Here is a 17,813-nt window from a genome sequence, read left to right as displayed (position 1 = left end):
TCAGTAATTCGAGTTTCAAAAACAGATAGGAATGAATGGTGATTGATGCCTTAGAGTGTCAGTTTGTTTTGAAGTCTTAAATAATTGCCTAGGAATTTCTTCCCCTCAGTAGCTTACTTTGGGTCCCAATGATTAGAAGTAAGCACATTCTTTGTCAGAGAGAAGTTCTTTAAGAAAGGGGTTATGAAAACACACACACACACACACACACACACACACACACACACACACACACACACACACCAGCTTGGGAATATATACATAATTTTTTTCTGAACAGACCTAGCTTCTTGAAATGAAAGTGATTTTTTTTTCAGGTGTAACAGACCATAAAGTAAATAACAATTCTCTAGAGAAATGGATCTATAAACAAAGCGTAAATATCTTTATTTAAAATGGATTAAGTTCTGAAGCCAGATGCTTTTGTTGTATTCGCAGGTGGCTCATAAAAGTCTGTCACTAATCATATGTGCTGCCCTCAGACTTTCATTAAAAGAGTAGGCACGCACCTCAGACTTGTCCGTGCGGTGGCAGTGAAACAGAAACTAAATACAAATGCTGAGGAGGCTCAAAAGATGCCACACACCTGGCCTCTTCTTCCCTTCTTCCCTTCCCTACATCCTTTGAGATGATCTTCAGAAGATGGAGGGAGCTCTGGCCTTGAGGTCATCATCCTGGATCCGTGGATGGGAGTGGCCAGGCACTGAGCACCCCAAACTGACTCTTCACTTTATAGGCTGTGAGGAGGGGGGCAGTCCTGTCCCCAGGCTTTCCCAGAAAGGCCTGGGAGGAGCAGGGAGGAACCGGGAGAATGTTCTGCGATCCTAGACACTTCCTCCCCACCCCTGGGGTGCAGGGAGGAGGTGGTAGGGAGTTGGAGGGGCCGAAGGCTGTAAACCGCCATTGTATATGCACTGCCCAGGCTACGGCCCAGAAGTTGCTTGCCTGTTGGTTTTGTGTGCTAACATGACTAGGGAGCACACGTCCATGTCTGGATGCCGGCTACACAGGCAAATAAAACGAAGAAGCCAAATGCTGAAAGTTTTGTTGTTTTTCTAAAGAATTGAAACTGGCTTTTCTGGCCCAACGGTGGAGTTACTTGCTTAAGTTACTCCAGGTGGTCACTATGATGATTTGGAAAGGTGCAGTATTAAAGTGAGGCCTGGAAGGCCCCCCTCCCCTCTGTGCTTCCCCCCCCCTGCCCCCCCCCCACCTCCCCCTTTTTTCTTTCCTTCAATGCTGGAAGGAGAGGATGGGAGAAGTCACTTGGCCCTGGCCTGACTCCTCCTCTTCCTCCCTCTGCCCAAAGCTGCAGCCACAGTGTTGACAGTGGCTGCCTGGTGCAAAGTGCTGTGGCCGGATTTTCAAGTATTTTTTTCAGCTTTCTGTATCATCATAGCCAGTGTTCCTTTTGGTTTTGAAGGGCACCCGGCTGGACCGTTTAGCCGCCCTGCCCTCCCCCCCCCCCCACTTTTAGTTTGCCCCCCTCATTTGTGCCCAGTCGGGAGGGTTGATAATGGTAGCTGATTTACTGTCCCGGCAAAGAGGCATTCTTTAGTTAGACTGTTAGACACCCTTTGTGGACTTTTACTCAAAGATGTTAAACACCCAAAGCTTTGAGAGAGAGAGGAAAAAAAGAGAGAGAGAGAGAGAGAGAGAGAGAGAGAGAGAGAAAAGAGTGGGAGTGCTTTCCCGTTTAAGATGCATATTGGTCCATGTTAATTAGGCATTTGCTCTAAGTCTGGAGGTGATAGAAAATACCAGTTAGTGTGGTATTTAACTGACACCAAACTGCTGTCCAAATACTTCAGTTAGACCTCGGCTTCTTTCTTAATTGGTGGGAAGGAAAACACACCCAGAAAAAGGAGGAAACTGTTACTTTCATTGGACATTTAAGTTTTTCAGGCTGAAGAACATGAAGCACACCCGTGCCTTTCTCTTTAATCAAGTGCCCATTTGTGCTTTCTTAAAAACAATAGCCAGACTCTCTCCTAAAAATTGAGCTGCTCAAAATGATTCTGTTAGGTCCTGTTTCTGTTAGAGTCAGCAAATAAAAGCTTAGTGCTTGTCACCCGAAGTCAAAAAGCAATTATTGCTATCTGAGGTCTGTATGGACTTGTGGGGGTTTTTTGTTGTTGTTGTTTAGGTTTTTCTTTTTCTTTTGTTTTTATTTTTGTTTTTGTTTTTCCTGGGCTCGCTTTGTAGACCAGGTTAGCCTTGAATTTAAAGAGATCCACCTGCCTCTGCCTCCAGAGTTCTGGGTTTACAGACACTGTTTTAAAAAATTGTTCTGGAAATTGAGTTTCTTTAGGTTTTTATAGTAAGATTTATCAATGCCAGAAAGAGCACAAGCCATTTAAAGCACCATGTGATATATTCATTTTAAAAACTACAATGGTGGCACATTAGAATAGTGTAATGCATTGGTAGGAATAATTAGATGAAACATACTTTCGCCTTTTTAAAAAATAAAACAACTTCTTGTTTTCTGGAGGGTGATCATCTGTAAGAAGAATGGGCTTTATATTTCTTATAGGTATATAAAACAATTTCAAAATAATGAAAAAGTTTAATTTTTGTTTTGCTTTGTACTGTTTTTAACTTTAAATCTCACTTTGTGTATGGTGTCTAGCCAAAGGCTCACATGTTAGAGAGCACTTCAGTTTTAGTAATGAACTACTTTTTGGTGCATTGAATGAATTTAATACGTTAATACTCCTGTAAGGCCCAGAATTGCTTGGCTGCCCCTTGCCCTGCCTGCCTGGTACTGGCTGAAAAGGTACCATTGTTTGTTCTGCAAACACTGGGTGATGTTTGTTTCCAAGGTGACTGATTCTATTGGTGCTCTTTATGCAAGGGGGGATGGAGAAGAGAGAAAGTTAGATTTAAACACCTGAGAGCATCCTATTTGTGATGTCCATGTATTTTGGATGTGTGTAGGCTGAATTTTATGTTAACTGAGGTTGTTTGAGAAGTGGAAGATGCAATATCAATTAACAGCAGGTTCTGATACTAATTGAATATGTAGTAAATGTGATGGTAAGGAATGTTAGAATCAAATCTACTCAGGCTGAAGTGAACTGTTTACACTGGAAAATTAAAGAGCTAAGGGAAAGATATTTTAGATGATAAAATGATGTTGAGAAATATTAGGCTTTTTCCCTTTCAGTTATAATAACATTAACAAAAGCTGTTCAGATCAATATTTGGCACTATAATTAAAATTGGTTATTGATAAAGTATATGGCCCTTCAAAAAATGAGAGGGCATAATGAAACATAAATTTGTCTCTGTTGTGAGTTTTGTTAGATTCCCCCCCCCCCTTTTTTTCTGACAACTGTGTAAGATCATTGACAGAGACAACAAAGTGTATCAGAAGCATCTTTTCATGGGTGATATATACTGACATAATTCGCTATTTTTTGGACATTTTTATTTTATCATTGAGAATTTTCAGGTTCAAACAGAGAAGAATATTCTTCGTGCCCCTCACCCCCTCCCACCCCCACCCCCTCCCTCCAGTGCATGGATGCAGTTAACAGAACTTTGCCTTTTCACTCCTATCTGGTTTAGTACAGTTCACGCGCAGGTTTCACTAAACATTAACTTCTTTTATCAGGGCTTTGCAGTGTGCTGAATGGTTAGTAAAGAGAGTGTACTGCAAGAGACAGATGAAAATGAGAGTCCAAGGTCAGGCGGCTGTTGAATTTTTTTTTTTTTTTATTTTTTTAATGGTTGAGAATTTAGGGGAAAAGCAAGTCTGTCTGAGGCCTACTAGGGAGCAAGCTATCCTGCTGGCTACCGTTTTATGTGTGGAGACTAACACAGATTAAGTGGCAAGGCAAGCTGACTTGAGGACTTTTTTTTTTTCCACTCGTGAGAAAGCATCCTTCAAGGATAAAAGGTTCTCAAGGCCTTCTCAAAGAAATGAGGCGTAACGTTCATTGTGGTAATTTTGAAGACCCCCTCAGTGTTACAGGGATTTTCTTTATTCCTTTCTAAAGGATGATTCGTGTTTGTCCGCTGCGCATCATTTGTATTTTTGCAGTTAGTATGGTTAACTCGTAAAAACCGAAGGGCTAGAATTCAGTATTGCCAAATATAGAATAAACATGCAAGTTTCACATGTCTTGTGAGTATTCCAGAACTTTGGCTGTCATTTTTTTTTTTAAATAAGAACGTGGTTCTTTCGCTTTTAGCGAAAGGAGTAAAATTTCAACACGGGATAACGAAGGTGTCCTCTTCCTGCCCCTGCGTTTTAAAGCGCCCACAGCGGATAGGTCGCCCACTCGCTTCGCTGCTTGCAGAGCGGTCAGTCGGTTCTGGGTCCCCTCCGACGACTGTGGCGGCAACCTTGAGGTTAAAGTTACCGAAGAAACTGGAAGCCCTCGGTGTAAGCGTTAAACGTGCACGGGCGTCCTCAGACCCAGGTCTGTCCTTGTCAGGACGTGGTCAGCTCACCCCGTGGGTGACCCTAGAGCTCCTAGGCGTATGACTCGCGGGGCATCTCCGGGTTGGGTTCGCCTTCCTAGGGAAGGGCGTGAGGGAGATGAGGCGGGCAGCCATTATGTCAGCCGGGACGGGTAGCACGGTTTGAGGCGCCCCAGCCTCGGAGCCCGGCCCTCTGGGGCCTGTGGGCGACCACCTCAGCTGAGGGACTTGCCGTGCTTGGCCGGGCTCCGAGGGACCTGCACGACGCTCGCCTCGCCTCAGCTTGAGTTCTGTGCACCCTCCCCCACAAGCGGGCCGCAGAGCCGTCAGTCAGGTCAGCGGAGCTGCCGATTGGCTGAGGCGCCGGCGGGGGGCGGGGCGGGGAGCGGGCATCCCTGAGGGGACCTTCTCGAAGACTGGCTTCACAGCCTCAGGATCTCCTCAGACTCTGCCGCCTCAGCCTCTGGCGGCAGCAGCAGCTTGGTGGGAAAAACCAGAGGTCTCGAGTCCATTGAGCCACGAGGCCTTAAAAAAGAATTCTCTCAGAGGCAGCTTAGAAAACGTGGGTGCTCTGAGCAAGATCCTCTTCCTCTTTACGCCTTCCTCCTTCTGGCTAGTTCGTGGGCATTCGAGCTGGTGACCACGTTTTACAGTTTCGGAAGTTTTCAGAGGCCTGTGCTGGCCTGCTCGCATTCTGTAATTTTTTCCCTCTCAGGACTAGTCCCTGTTCGGATCTTGGGTTTCCCTCGATGACCGTGGCTCCCTGGAGGGTGGCGCTGGGCCAGCCAGCTGCAAAGCTGGACCCGCAGGAGGCCCCCGTGGAGCAGGAAGTCAGGGACTTCCATGTGGGGACAGCAGCAGAGTGGCAGCAGCCAGGTGGCTGAGCATGGGAGCACACACACAGCTCAGTAGGCCTTTCCGAATCCCTTGGTCAGAGGGCGAGCTGGGGTCTCTCTAAATCGACTCTCATTCGGAGAATTAGAGGCAGAGGCCCAGAATAGTGACAGCGCAAAGCCAGGCCCTCCCAGCTTTGCATCCTTCGTAAGAAACCCACATGTTGCCGTCACTCTGCTGAAAGTGCGGGGGGGGGGGGGGGGGGAGGGGGGGGGAGGCACCCGTGTCTCATCTGAGTGCTGTTTCAGGTTTCTCTTCCCGGGACCAGTTAGAAAACAGGGGCCTGTTGAGCTGCCTGCTGCTTCTCGATGTTCGGTACTCGATGCACATGCACATCGCTAGTGAGGATACTGTTGCCACTGCTGATGGCCAAAGGTCGCTTGCCACGGAGCCAGCCTGTTTAGGCGTGCTCTGTCTTACGCTGCTAGGACAGTCCACGGGGTCAGCTTTGAAGCTCCCTGGCAGGTCCTACAGTCATGCAACTCAGAACAATGCTGAAGCCAGGGGTCATTGATGCAGCCGCGGGGAAGTGGCTGTCCCATACAGCGCACCAGCGAGGCCTGGCTCATTTCTTTGTCTTACAGTGTGATGCCTGGCCTTCTACACTTTGGGATCTGCCTCCTTTTTACTGTACTGTTTGATGACCAGCTTTCTCGAAACGGATCCACCACCAGGGTGAGGACTTTTCCATGCTACAAAAATACAGCTCCAGAAGATTCTGATTGAGGTAGCTTAGGTCAAAACTAGAAACAGGTAATTTGGAGCATTTGTGTCAAAAACTTCTGGTGAGGTGGGCATGGTAGCATACATCTTTAATCCAAGCATCTCTGAACCCAACACACACACACACACACACACACACACACACACACACACACACACGACATTTGGGGGGTGTTTGTGTTTTTGTGTGTTGGGTTAGAGGAGAGCTTTTTAAGAGGCAATTCTCGGTGCATTCTGGGAACCGAACTCAGGCTTGTAACAGACACCTTTACCCTCCAAGTAATTCTCACAATCCCAGCAACTAAAATTTTTTTGCTTTTGTTTTTCGAGACAGGCTTTCTCTGTGTAGCCTTGGCTGTCCTGGACTCTCTTTGTAGACCAGGCTGGCCTTGAACTCACAGGGATCCACCTGCCTCTGCCTCCCAAGTGCTGTGATTAAAGGCCTGTTTTGTTTTGTTTTTAAAAACACTGACGAAAGGGTTAAGATTGGTAAGCCCTGAATTCTCCTAGCTGCCATTTGCTTGCTGCAAAGCTGAGTTTGCTATTGAACAGTGTAGCGTGGCACCTGTGTTAGAACCATCATGGCCCTCAGCACTGGCAGGTGTAAAGGCCGCTAATTAATTTTTTAAGAACCGGAGCTCTGACAGAATTATCAGGGATGCTGAGAAGCAGGTACCAGATGTTTCTTTTGTTAAAGTCATGCAGAAGAAGTGTTTCAGGTAATCAGGCTATGGACGTTTAATCTCCTAGTCTGATGTTATGGGGCTTAGAGTATTGAGTGTTTTCTTTAAGGAGGGAAGAAGAGGGTGCAGACGCTGGTTTCTAATGTACCTCCCTCCCCCGCTCCCCCAACAGTATTATCTTCAGCGAAGGGGTTGACTCAATTATCATTAGGCCCAGGTCCTGTTAGAAGAGGGTTAAATGGTACTGCGGGTGAGGGGCTCTTTATCTGAGCCTTTTTTTTTTTTTTTTTTTTTTTTTGCCACAGCTGAAGTTGACAGCCTGTGCTTCGAGCTAACTGAATTCAGTCCTTTTTCACTGGGGAACAACAGTAAAGTCAGAGGCTCCTCATGTGGAGCAGACTTTACAGCCCCTCTGCAGCCTTTGCTTTTGCAGTTCATGAATGCACCATTTGTTGTTTTGAGCACAACTGTTAGATACAACTGGTCTTGCAGCCCACTCTGCCTGTGACCAGCGAGCATCAGCAGAGATGTATTCCTCCCCCACCCTTGCTTTTTCTCCCCCTCTCTTATTTTTTGCATGGACCAAGTTTTTCCTCTGAGTACTCCCATTTTGTCCACACTAGAATTTCTTTAACCCAATTTTCATTTTTAAAAAGTGTAATTTTCAGAAATAAGTTAGCCAAAGCTGGTCTGAGAATCCTGAATAAATATTTTACTTGATTAAAGGTCTGTGTGTGTGGTGTACTTTGCACACACATGCTTTTTTATTTGTTTGTTTTCTTTTGTATTTTTGTTTTTCAAGACAGGGTTTCCTTGTGTAGCCCTGGCTGTCCTGGAACTTGCTCTGTAGGTCAGGCTGGCCTCGAACTCAAAGATCTGCCTGCCTCAGCCTTCTGAGTGCTAGGATCAAAGGCCCGCACCACCACCCAGCTGACATATGCTTCTTCATAATGTAAAGACCTTTGTTGTGACTTTGAAATTGAACTCTAAATTGGTTCAAGGTTAAAAAGTTAAATCTTTATACATCTCCTCATCAAATTCTGTCTTAATTCAGAATTTAAGCTGGATTTTTTTGGTGGAGTTGATTTTTTGTTTTTTGTTTTTTGTTTTTGTTTTTGAGACATGGTTTCTCTGTGTGGATTAACTTTGTAGACCAGGCCAGCCTCGAACTTACAACAATCCGCCTGCCTCTGCCTCCTGAGTCCTGGGGTAAAGGTGTGCACCACCACCGCCCGGCTTTAAGATATATCTTAAATATTTTCATAGTTAAAAAAATAAGCATATGAGGTGATAGGTTACTTAGTTTAATTTGACCTTTTTACAATGTGTATATCTATATATATTGTGTATATATTGTAAATAAATACAGCATCTGCCCCCACCTGGTTTTTAGACACAACCCAGAGTCCTTGCTGTGCTAGGCAGTGGCTCCCACTGAGGTGTATGTCCAGCCTGATAAGCTTTGTCAGCCACACCACGATAAAGCATATTAACTTGAAAATAATTTAGGAGAAACTGTCAGTTAAACTGTAGTATGGTATTCTCAAGCATTTCTAGAATTAACTATCTTCTTTTAAGACAAGAGTCTTCAGACGATAGTACTCCTGTGAGAGTTTCCACTTGTTTTCTTCTCACATGCACATTTTTGCCCCTGGTTGGTTGCAGCAGGTGTTTGCATTGAAATTATCCCTCCTTTATGGTTTAAGGTATCTTAGCTAGAGAGTAGTAGCATCTCTTTCTGCTGCACTTTGGGTGTTCACACAGACTGTCCCAACTGCTCTGGGCTCTTAGACATCCTCTAGGATGTCCTTGACGTCCTAGTTGCTGGAGAGAAAGACTGTGTAGTTGAATCTTTGATCTGGTTATTTTTGTTTTGTTTTTTGAGGCCTGAGTCTCACTGTGTAGCCCTGGCTGGCCTGGAGCTTGCTTTGTAGACCAGGCTGGTCCAAGTTCTAGGATTAAAGGCCTGTGCCACCACCCCTGGACATATAGTTAAATCTTATAAGTGTGTGTGTTTGTGTTTGTGTGTGTGTGTTGAATGTTTGCAGACAGTCTTGCTGTGTAGCCCAGGCTGGCCTCCTTCAGACTCCTTTGTTCTGAGCTATTATGGAGACCCTGGGTTATATTTGTGTTTTTGTTAAAAATTGGCATATACAAACACATGTATGAAGAAGGTAGTCAGCTGTAAGATCTTTTTCCCTTCACTGATCTTTTGCAAAGCTGACTCCCAAGCAGCAGGGTAGGTGGGGCAAGCAAGCTCATGTTTAAAGATTCTGGACAGCAGCTTTCTCAGCCCTGACCTCAACTTTTCATCTGTGCCTTTAAGATGCATAAGGCTGCAAATTGTTTTTCCTTTACCATAGGTTGTGTATGTTTAATTATGTGTGTCGTTTGAAATGGCAGCTAAAACACCATGAGGAATTACCAGCAGGTAGAAACTGCTTTTCCTAAGTCAGAACTGCCAGTGTGGCTTAGTTGATGCTTCTGTTGCTAAGGAGGTAGGTTTCTGGTGTGGAGGCTGCCCATTAACCCTGTAAGTGCCTAACGGCAAGCCGAAAAGGTAAAGAAAAATAACCCCTTGTGTGCATGCAAGAAAAGTGGAGTAGGGCAACTTAAACCTGATTTATTCATTCAGAGGCCAAGGAGGAAAGGTGGGAGATGGTGAGGACGCTGTTCAGCCATTTTCGCTGGGGTAGAGGCTCCCGTAGTTGATGGTGAAGGTCTCAGCAATATGATCAGGATAAAGGGTCGGAGTCCAGTGAGGACCAGGGTTAGCTCGTCTCTTTGGTATTTTTCTCTGTAAGGCTGCCTTTAATTGCCCACGTGGCTGTGAGGAGAGGAAGAAGGAAGAAAGGGGTTGCTGTGCTGTTTGCATCCATTTGCCAGAAAGGAGTTAACAGAACATACCACAGAACAGGTTGGGCAAGACTGTTAAAGTCAGTGATGAAGCCTGCCTTCCCCCTTCTTTCTCTTCTTCCTCCCTCCTCCTCTTCCCTCTCCTACTCCCTTTACCACTTTCAGGACTTTAAATCGTCTTTGAGCTGTCGCCCACCCCCACCCCCACCCATCCCTCCCCTGCACCCCCAGTTCACTGTCTGGCTCCCCCTCCCCTCCAGTTAGAACACTACCCTTGATGTGAATAAAATACTTTGTGCAGATGAGGAGCTAGCTTGTCTGCAACAGGCGGGCAGCCTGGCCAGCTGTTTCCCAAGCAGTTGATGGTGCCCTCTGTCATGTAACATAGGCCCTATTCAGCTGCGGCATTCTTGAGTATGCATTTATGCCTCTGTGGGACTGTGGGGTGTACAGCTTGGCAGGGAGGGGGACTGTAGAGGCAGGATGAAGAAGGAAGTGTGTGCATTCAGAGAGTCAGAGAGAGAGCGAGGAGCCACTCAAATGCCACCAAGTTCGGAGACATTGTTGTCTGAAGCATCTTTAACTGCTAGGGTAACTTGGGACCTAGGATGCAGGAGAACTGGCTTCATTGCAGGCCAGTCCGTGTCCTGATATAAGTTCTACATGGTGTTTGCATCCATTCATCCCATAAACATACCATATATAGTCATGCTTGAGCTCACTATAACATCACAAGGGAAGCACTCCTAACACACGGTTCCTTTCTCGCTCCAAAGCAGACGCACAGAGGCTATTTCTGGTGTGTTGTGGCTTGCTGTCTTTGGGGAGGGGGAGAAAAGAGGCTCTTGCTTTCCATATTTACACCGCTTCCAATGTTTCTGATTCTTGTTTGCCTGGCACTCCGAAAGTTAAAAGCATTTTACTGTCACGGGAGGAAAAACAGAATTCACTGTGTGCATCTGTTTTAGAATAAAAGTCTGTTTTCCTTAGCGTCTTTAACGTCACATACGTTTTGTTTTATGGGCCCGGATCTCCCACTGTTCTGAGAGCCTCCTTTCATGTTGTGAGGGTGAGGCGTACCCTGCAACATGTAGTGTTTATTGGTGGCCACGGAGAAGTTCTCCTTCTGTTTCTTTTTCCAACCTTCCTGAACTGTCCTGATTATTTACCACGTGTTGCTTTAAGACGTTCAGCTTCTGTGCAACTGTGCAACTGATGGCAGCCTTCAAACTGGACACAGCTGGGTCAGCTGAGTTGAGGTGACAATGAGAAAGAAAGGCAGTTTCCTTAGCCCATACTTGAATAATGTATTTCAGCTTGGAGTGAACATCAGGGCCTCTGTGGTTCAAATAAGAGTTTGGGGGGGGGGTGTTACTGCACCCCCACCCCCACCCCCACCCCCACCCCCTGCTGCCACTTACACTCCTGCTCCCTGTGTAAATAACTTGAGGGAAAATATGGCTTGCCAAGCTGGGACTTTGGATACTATTAAAGGGACAAGATGGGAGCTTTCTGTTTTGTTTTCTTTCATTAGCCTCGTCAGAATGAATTTATATCTGACTCTGTGACAGTTAATTGTCTTATCTTTCCCCTGTCCCTAGGCTGATAAGACCCTGTGTCTGGTTGCTTCTCTCAAGCCTCACTGAGAAGCTCTTAATATGGTAAAACAAAGTTACCATATTCTTACAACTCCATTCCTTTAGCTTACACAATTGTGTCTTTCCAAGCAGTGCAGGTTGATTAAAGTGTCTTCAAAAGCATCAATAAGATCAGATTTAAGAAAAAAAAAAGTGGTTGGGTAGTCCAGAGTCAGTGGCAGGTGAGCTTTGTGAGTTCAAAGCCAGACTGATGTCCATAGAGAGACCCTGACTCAAAAATAAACAATTCTAAACAGATGTCTGAAGAGATGGCTCAGCAGTCAAGAGTACTGGTCACTCTGTGGAAGACCCATTCCCAGCACCTACATGGCTGCTCAAATTGTCTGCTCCTCCAGCTCTGGAGATCTAACGCCCTCTTCTGGTTTCTTTGTATTTTGCAGACCCATGGTACACTGAAAACAAATTGAAGACAAACAAACAAATTTTAAAAACAACAACAACAAAACCAACTTTTCAAGTATCTGCATTTGTTTCTAAATAATTGATAAGTATTATTAGTAATCTCTAAATGTTAAATCATGTTTAGAAAGAGATACTGGGTACTTCCAGATGACCTGTTATCACCATGGAGACAGCAGTTGATTGGTTAGAACATGGTTGAAGCACATGTACTGGACCACTTATGTGGAGGTCACTTGCTTGGCATTCTCAGGTCCAGAAAGTGAGAGCTAGCGGGGTAAATAGTATATCGGGGTGATTTCTGGTTTTTAAAAACCATACAAATGTTAAGAAACCCTTGTGGTAACACCCCTAACCTTGTTTGTGTAATATGCTAGCATTATATATATATATATATTTCTAACACTGACATAAGGATGGTATAAACTTTCTGTTCCTCTTCAGACAAGCCCCATAGTGTTTTTCATAGGCCAAGTTGTTCCCTTGAATATTTAATTAGAGTTAAAATTGGGTCTTGCTAGTATCCAGGGAAGCTCTGACTCCAGATGGCCACACTGAGGTGGAAAGCATTCTCTTACTGTCTAGTCCTTTTTGACCCTGTCAGGCAAGGGAAACACGCTTGGATTACATGTAAGAAGTAGGAATTAGTTGCCTGTATGTTCGATGCTCAGGGCAGCTGGAAACGTAATTAAAAGCCAGGACTTCCCAAGAAGCGAGTAGCAGGTTTGAGAGCTGACTCTCTGACGTGGGGACGTCACAGAGGAGGGGTGCAGGCCGGAATGGTTTGTAGAAGTGACCCGCAGCCGCTTGTGATGATGTCTTGTCCTATCCGCTGGGTAGGTGGAGCCGCGGGGACAACTGTTAGAGTGGAGTGGTAGAACAGGAGGGGCAGGTCGGGAGGTGTCCAGGCATGGAATGGAATAGCCTCTGGCTGCTGCTTGGAGAGCAGCCTTTCTGAATCATAGGCATAGAGAGCTCCGTTCCGTTGGAGCTGAGAGGTAGAGAGCAGGAAAATGCATGCCCCCAGTCACTACTCTGATGTCCCTCCAGAGCTCTGAAGATGCCACAGAAATGGCTGGGCTATTAGTGACCCCCCCCCCCCCCCAGTCTACCATATCCACTATTTAAAAGCTCTTTCCCCTTATAAAATCCATTTTAAAAAAGAAAAAGAAGAAAAGAAACCTAGACACTACCGATCAGCTTTAAAGTTAAAGTTGTTCTTTTTATACATCAAGCTAGTTATCAAAAGGGAGAGGAGACCCAAGGAGAAAAAAATTTGATCGATTGATTTAAGGTTGTTGGAGGATTAGAATGTTACTTGATTGCTAGTCTTATCCTGGATTTGGAGATTTCAAGGAAAAGTGGACAATGCCGGCCTTTGTCCGAGAATTTCAGCAGTCACATGATCTGTGCAACTAGTCCCAGGAGCAGAAAGTGCTGGCATCCTCTGCATCTCCTCCACTTAGAAGAGAAACTGCCGAGTGGAAAGGATGTTCTGACTTGGGAATTTAGCTGAGAACTGACTTTGGTCCCAGCCTTAATTTTATACAGAGGTTGGCATATCCCAAAGTCATAACACGAATGGGCTGCAATATTTGGGTGTAAGTTGGAGTTTAAGGGGGAGGCAACAACAAGGAGACCAGTAAAGGCAGTCACTTCCAGTCCCTTATTGTACCTAGAAAAGCTGGCCCAGCCAGGTTGGGGCTGGGGCACAGGGGTCATCTTGATAAGCCCTCTCAAATAATTTAGAGATATGGGCAGTTTATTCAAGTCTGAAGCTGCAGACCTCTGAGCATAAGTAAACGGGGATTTGGGTTATATAAAGGATATCATTTATAAACTCTCGGGAATTTGCTTATAGCTAGATTCGCTCGGGATGGGCATTTGTAGAAGTAAAGTGATCAAGTTAGACCACAAGACCACGTAGTATTGCTTTATATGGCTTTGTTTTCTCGATGTTGGATCCCCATATCTCCTTCTTTCACACAGAGAAGCATGTAAGGACTCTGGTTTGATGAGACAGTATGAGTGTTATGAAGTCACTTGGCTGAATGATAAATCATTTAGGAACCTTGTGGGAAAGTCACTAGCAAGACACGATGCTGAGTTTCCTTCAGTTAATAAGACTCTTTTCTAAGTGTACACAATTCCTGTTACTTTTTTTTTTTTTTTTTTTTAGTAATCTGAGGGTATTCCATGTTACTTCCTTCTGAAAATTGAAGAAAGGGTCCTGCTTCAGGGTTCAAGTGAAAATTTATTGATCTTTGTAACACAAGCATAGTTAAAAAGCTAGATTTTCAGGGCTGGGAATATAGCCTAATAAGTGTGAGAGACCAGGTTTGCTTTCCAGCATGGATGGGTGGATGGGGGTGGGCATCTGGAGAGGGCATCTTGCTGTGTCATCCAGATGCAGTGGCTCAAACAGTTCTTGCTTCAGCCTTCTGAGTAGCTAAGACTGCAAGGATGTACCACTGCACCCAACCTAGATTTGGGGAGGTGAGAGGAGAGAAGGGGAGGTGAGACAGGATTTCTCTGTGTAGTCCTGGCTGTCCTGGAACTTACTCTGTGCACTAAGATGGCCTTGAACTCAGATCTGTCTGCCTCTGCCTCCCAAGTACTGGGATTAAAGGCATGCACCACCATCACCCAGTGATTTTCATTATTTTTAAGTAGTTTTTTTTTTTCATGGCTTACAAAGGACATGTAACAAAAAGTAAAAAAGACTCATGAAAAGCAGTCTATTTACAGTAGCTGAAGAGCTGATTAAAAATTAGAGAAATGTAATGTTTAGCATTTAAATTATTTTTAATTCTGATTTTACAGCTGAGTTATAATGCATGACTGAATGTATTACATGAATGTTGACCTTTTTAAAAGGGGGAATTACATAGAAGATGGAATGTTACACACCCAGAGAATGTGCTCAAGGGGGCCTTGATACAGCAGGTTTCCTTCATCTCAGATGTCTAGTTCGCAAGTGCTAGGAAGGGAACAGGGAGCCTAAACTCCTTAGTAAAAATGTTTTGGATGTTTTTGGTGGTGTTGGGTTTTGGGGGGATTAGTTTGGTTTGGTTTTTTATTTTTATTTTTATTTTTTTTTTGAGACAAGGTTTCTCGGTGTAGCCTTGGCTGTCTTGAAACTTAGTCTGTAGATCAGACTGGTCTCAAAGTCAGATCTACCTGCCTCTGCCTCCTGAGTCCTAGGACTAAAGGCCACTACCACCTAGCAGCAAAGGGTGGGGGTGGGGTGTTTTTGTTCCATGTAGAGTGATGTGTCTGTCTAGTAGAAGACTTTGCCTCGTTTGACATGACTGGTAGACTAGGGCCTGCGACGCTGGCCCTCCAGGGAAGTGCTGTTCACAGCTCAGTAGACTTAAAGGCCATGTGTGATTCTGTTAAATATGTTTTCTTTTTATTTCTTTGCAACTTTTTCAATTTTGTGCATTTCATTTTCTTGTTTAAATATGGCCTTGTGGTTCATGCCTCTAATCCCAGCCTTTGGGGAGACTGAGACAAGCAAGATTGAGATTTTGAGGCCAGTCTGGACAGCGTAGTGAGACCTTGTCCTCCTTACCCCTCAGAAATAAAGAGTTCTATGCCCCCCCCCCATTATTGCTATTTGGGCAAAATAAGTTATCAGTCCCCACGCAACCAAATCAAATGGTACCTTTGCGCTCTTGGTCTGTCCTGAAGAAGCAGAATGAAAGTCAAGGGTTCCAGTAAGGAGAGATCAGTACAGCCACCCTTCCCTGCAGGCAGTAGCTTCCAAGATCCCCTGCCAAGGATGCTGAGATTCCATAATCTCTAGATTGTCTATAATCTCTAATACAGTTTGTACAATCTCTCAACACATACAGCAGATCCCAGTTTTCCTTTAGAAACTTTCAGATTGGGATTGGGATTAAGATTATAAACCATAGGTAGAGAAGGCCTCTGTATACTCTGCATCACCGAGCTCTTGCTCCAAATCCTCCGCTGTGTTTACTTTCTTTTCTTTTATTTATTTGTTTGTTTGTTTATTTATTTATTTATTTTGTGTGTTTACTTTTTCATCTTGGAAATACTTGTTAGCATATTTAGCTTTCTTACCAACAGTTGTTTTATGAGCACACTGCAGTGAAGGGTTCTTAGAAGTGACTAGAAGCAGACCTCAAAAGGGAAGATGTAAAAACACTTGCAGATGAAAGTTAGGATAGGGTAGACATCCTGGTTGATTTTTTTTAGGAATAGGCCACTCACCTTTATACATGAGTTTCATAGGTTGGATTTAACTTGGGTATTCTTGTCACGAAGAATGGTGGGCATTGGGTGTTTGTGGGGTTTTGTTTGGTTGTCTGGTTTGGTTGACTGAGACAGGCAGGATCTCATGGTTGTAGCCCTGCAACTCACTATGTAAACCATGCCAGGATGGAGCTCACTGAGAATCACCTGTCTCTGCCTTCTGAGCGCTAAGGACCAAAGGCATATGTGCCACCAAGCCTGGCACAGATAGACATTGGTTAGTTCAAGCTTCACTGAATGAGGTATCACATAAGCCTTGAAATCTAAAACATTTAACTTTACTTACTGATACACAGTCCTCAGTTATAACTCAATCTAGCTCCCTCCCATGCTGATGATTCAGGGATCCAGGCTGCAGTGGTCTTCAAGCCATGCTGCCCTTATACATGCTTACGGGTGGCAGCACGAAGAGCGAGCCAACAGGTCATACAGTCAGCTTTTTAGAAGCTCCAGCCTCGGGCGTGGTGGTGCATGCCTGTAATCCCTGCACTCTGGGAGGCAGAGGCAGGTGGATTGCTGTGAGTCCGAGGCCAGCCTGGTCTACAAAGTGAGTCCAGGACAGCCAGGGCTACACAGGGAAACCCTGTCTTGAAAAACCAAAATAAAGAAGCAAAAGTTCCAGCCTCTAGTGAAATGCATCACTTAGGCTCACAGCCCATTGGCCCTACCTAGCAACATGGCCTGCCTTAATGTCAAGGTAGTGGAACCACCTGCTTTGTCTCCTTGATCATTTCATCTCCTGAAGGTTTCCTTTGAACATAAATAAATGAAGACTTAGGCCTAAAGCCTAAAACATGAGCAAACTATTCACTTTACAGTGGTTCTCAAAAGGGTGGTTCCCCGAATGAGCTACATAAGCATCACCTGGGAACTTGTTGGTAAGGAAGATTCCTGAGGTCCTCAGGTTTCATCAGGAACTGCAGGGCTGGCAGGTTCTGGGGTAGAGTGTTTGCGTGTGTGTGTGTGTGTGTGTGTGTGCGCGCGCGCCCTAGGCTCTTTGATTGATGGTTACCACCATAAACAGAAGAAACTGCCACGGGGCCCTGGAAAACTGTTACACTGAGTTATTGGTAAAGATTAAGAATGACTTAAGTTTTAGCACCAGCTGGACTCACAATTGAGGAATTAAGCCTACAGTACTGATTCACACTTACTAGTGTCTGGGAAACATACTTGGGGTCACAACTATGATATTAGCAAGTGTTGAGGGATTATACTGTGTGTCCCCATCTGTAAGCTCCTACCAAAAGTACGCATCTGTCGCCCACAGCAACCATATGATGTAGCTATTGTTACTGCCTCCTCCCTCTTTTAGCTGAGGAAACTGAGGCTCAGAGGGTGGTGTCACAAGGTCAGGATGCAAGTAGCAAATGCAAGAATGGAACCCAGGCACAGAGAGTGGCATCAGAATCCGCTCCACAACCACAGTGTGTGTACTTTGCAGATCTTTAGGGTGACAGTTTACCAGGCCATATCGTAATTTTTTTTACTTTTTCTTGAATGGATACAATCTGAGAAATAGCAGGAAGTGTGGTGTGACGGTGACAGTTCACATTTTAAGTTGAGCCCCCTCACCACGAGCTTCATTCGTTGGTGGTTTACTTGTGCGGTGGGCCCTTGACGGTGTTGGCCAATCATGGAGGCGCATGGCTAGGCTGCAGTTGCTCAGCCATTTAAAACCGAACAGTAAACAGAACAAGGCTGTTAAGGGTAGAACTAAGGAGTTGGTGGGAAGTGGTTTCTCAGAGCGAGGTGTAGCTCAGTCAACATTACAAGAGCATTTTCTTCAGTTAGCCTATGTGCAATCTCTGGGCTTAGCTGAGAGGCCCTGTCTCATCACCTTCCCTTTTGATTCTTCTCTGGCCTTTCATCTCTCTGCCTTCTTTGA

The 17,813-nt window shown here is 45.0% G+C and overlaps 1 protein-coding gene across 20 annotated transcripts in view; it reads left to right on the top strand.

The window, feature by feature from the left end:
- RREB1 (ras responsive element binding protein 1) overlaps positions 1–17,813 on the top strand; it is a 175,780-nt gene that overhangs the window by 74,447 nt on the left and 83,520 nt on the right. For 5 of the 20 annotated variants that reach the window (XM_084794886.1, XM_084794882.1, XM_084794870.1 and 2 more), the window contains exons 2-3: positions 5,910–6,000; positions 11,626–11,702. The exons of 9 other annotated variants lie outside the window; for them this stretch is intronic. The gene's annotated coding sequence lies outside the window, so the exon portion shown is untranslated. Of the gene's footprint in view, positions 1–5,909; positions 6,079–11,625; positions 11,703–17,813 lie in introns of all 20 variants that reach the window. 6 more of the 20 variants (XM_084794872.1, XM_084794887.1, XM_084794889.1 and 3 more) reach the window with 3 other exon arrangements.

This window comes from Acomys minous (assembly GCF_964271855.1).
Source record: "Acomys minous genome assembly, chromosome: 9".
Taxonomy (NCBI): Eukaryota; Metazoa; Chordata; class Mammalia; order Rodentia; family Muridae; genus Acomys; species Acomys minous.
Note: the sequence above shows the minus strand (reverse complement) of the source record. Positions and strands in the feature narration are given on the sequence as shown.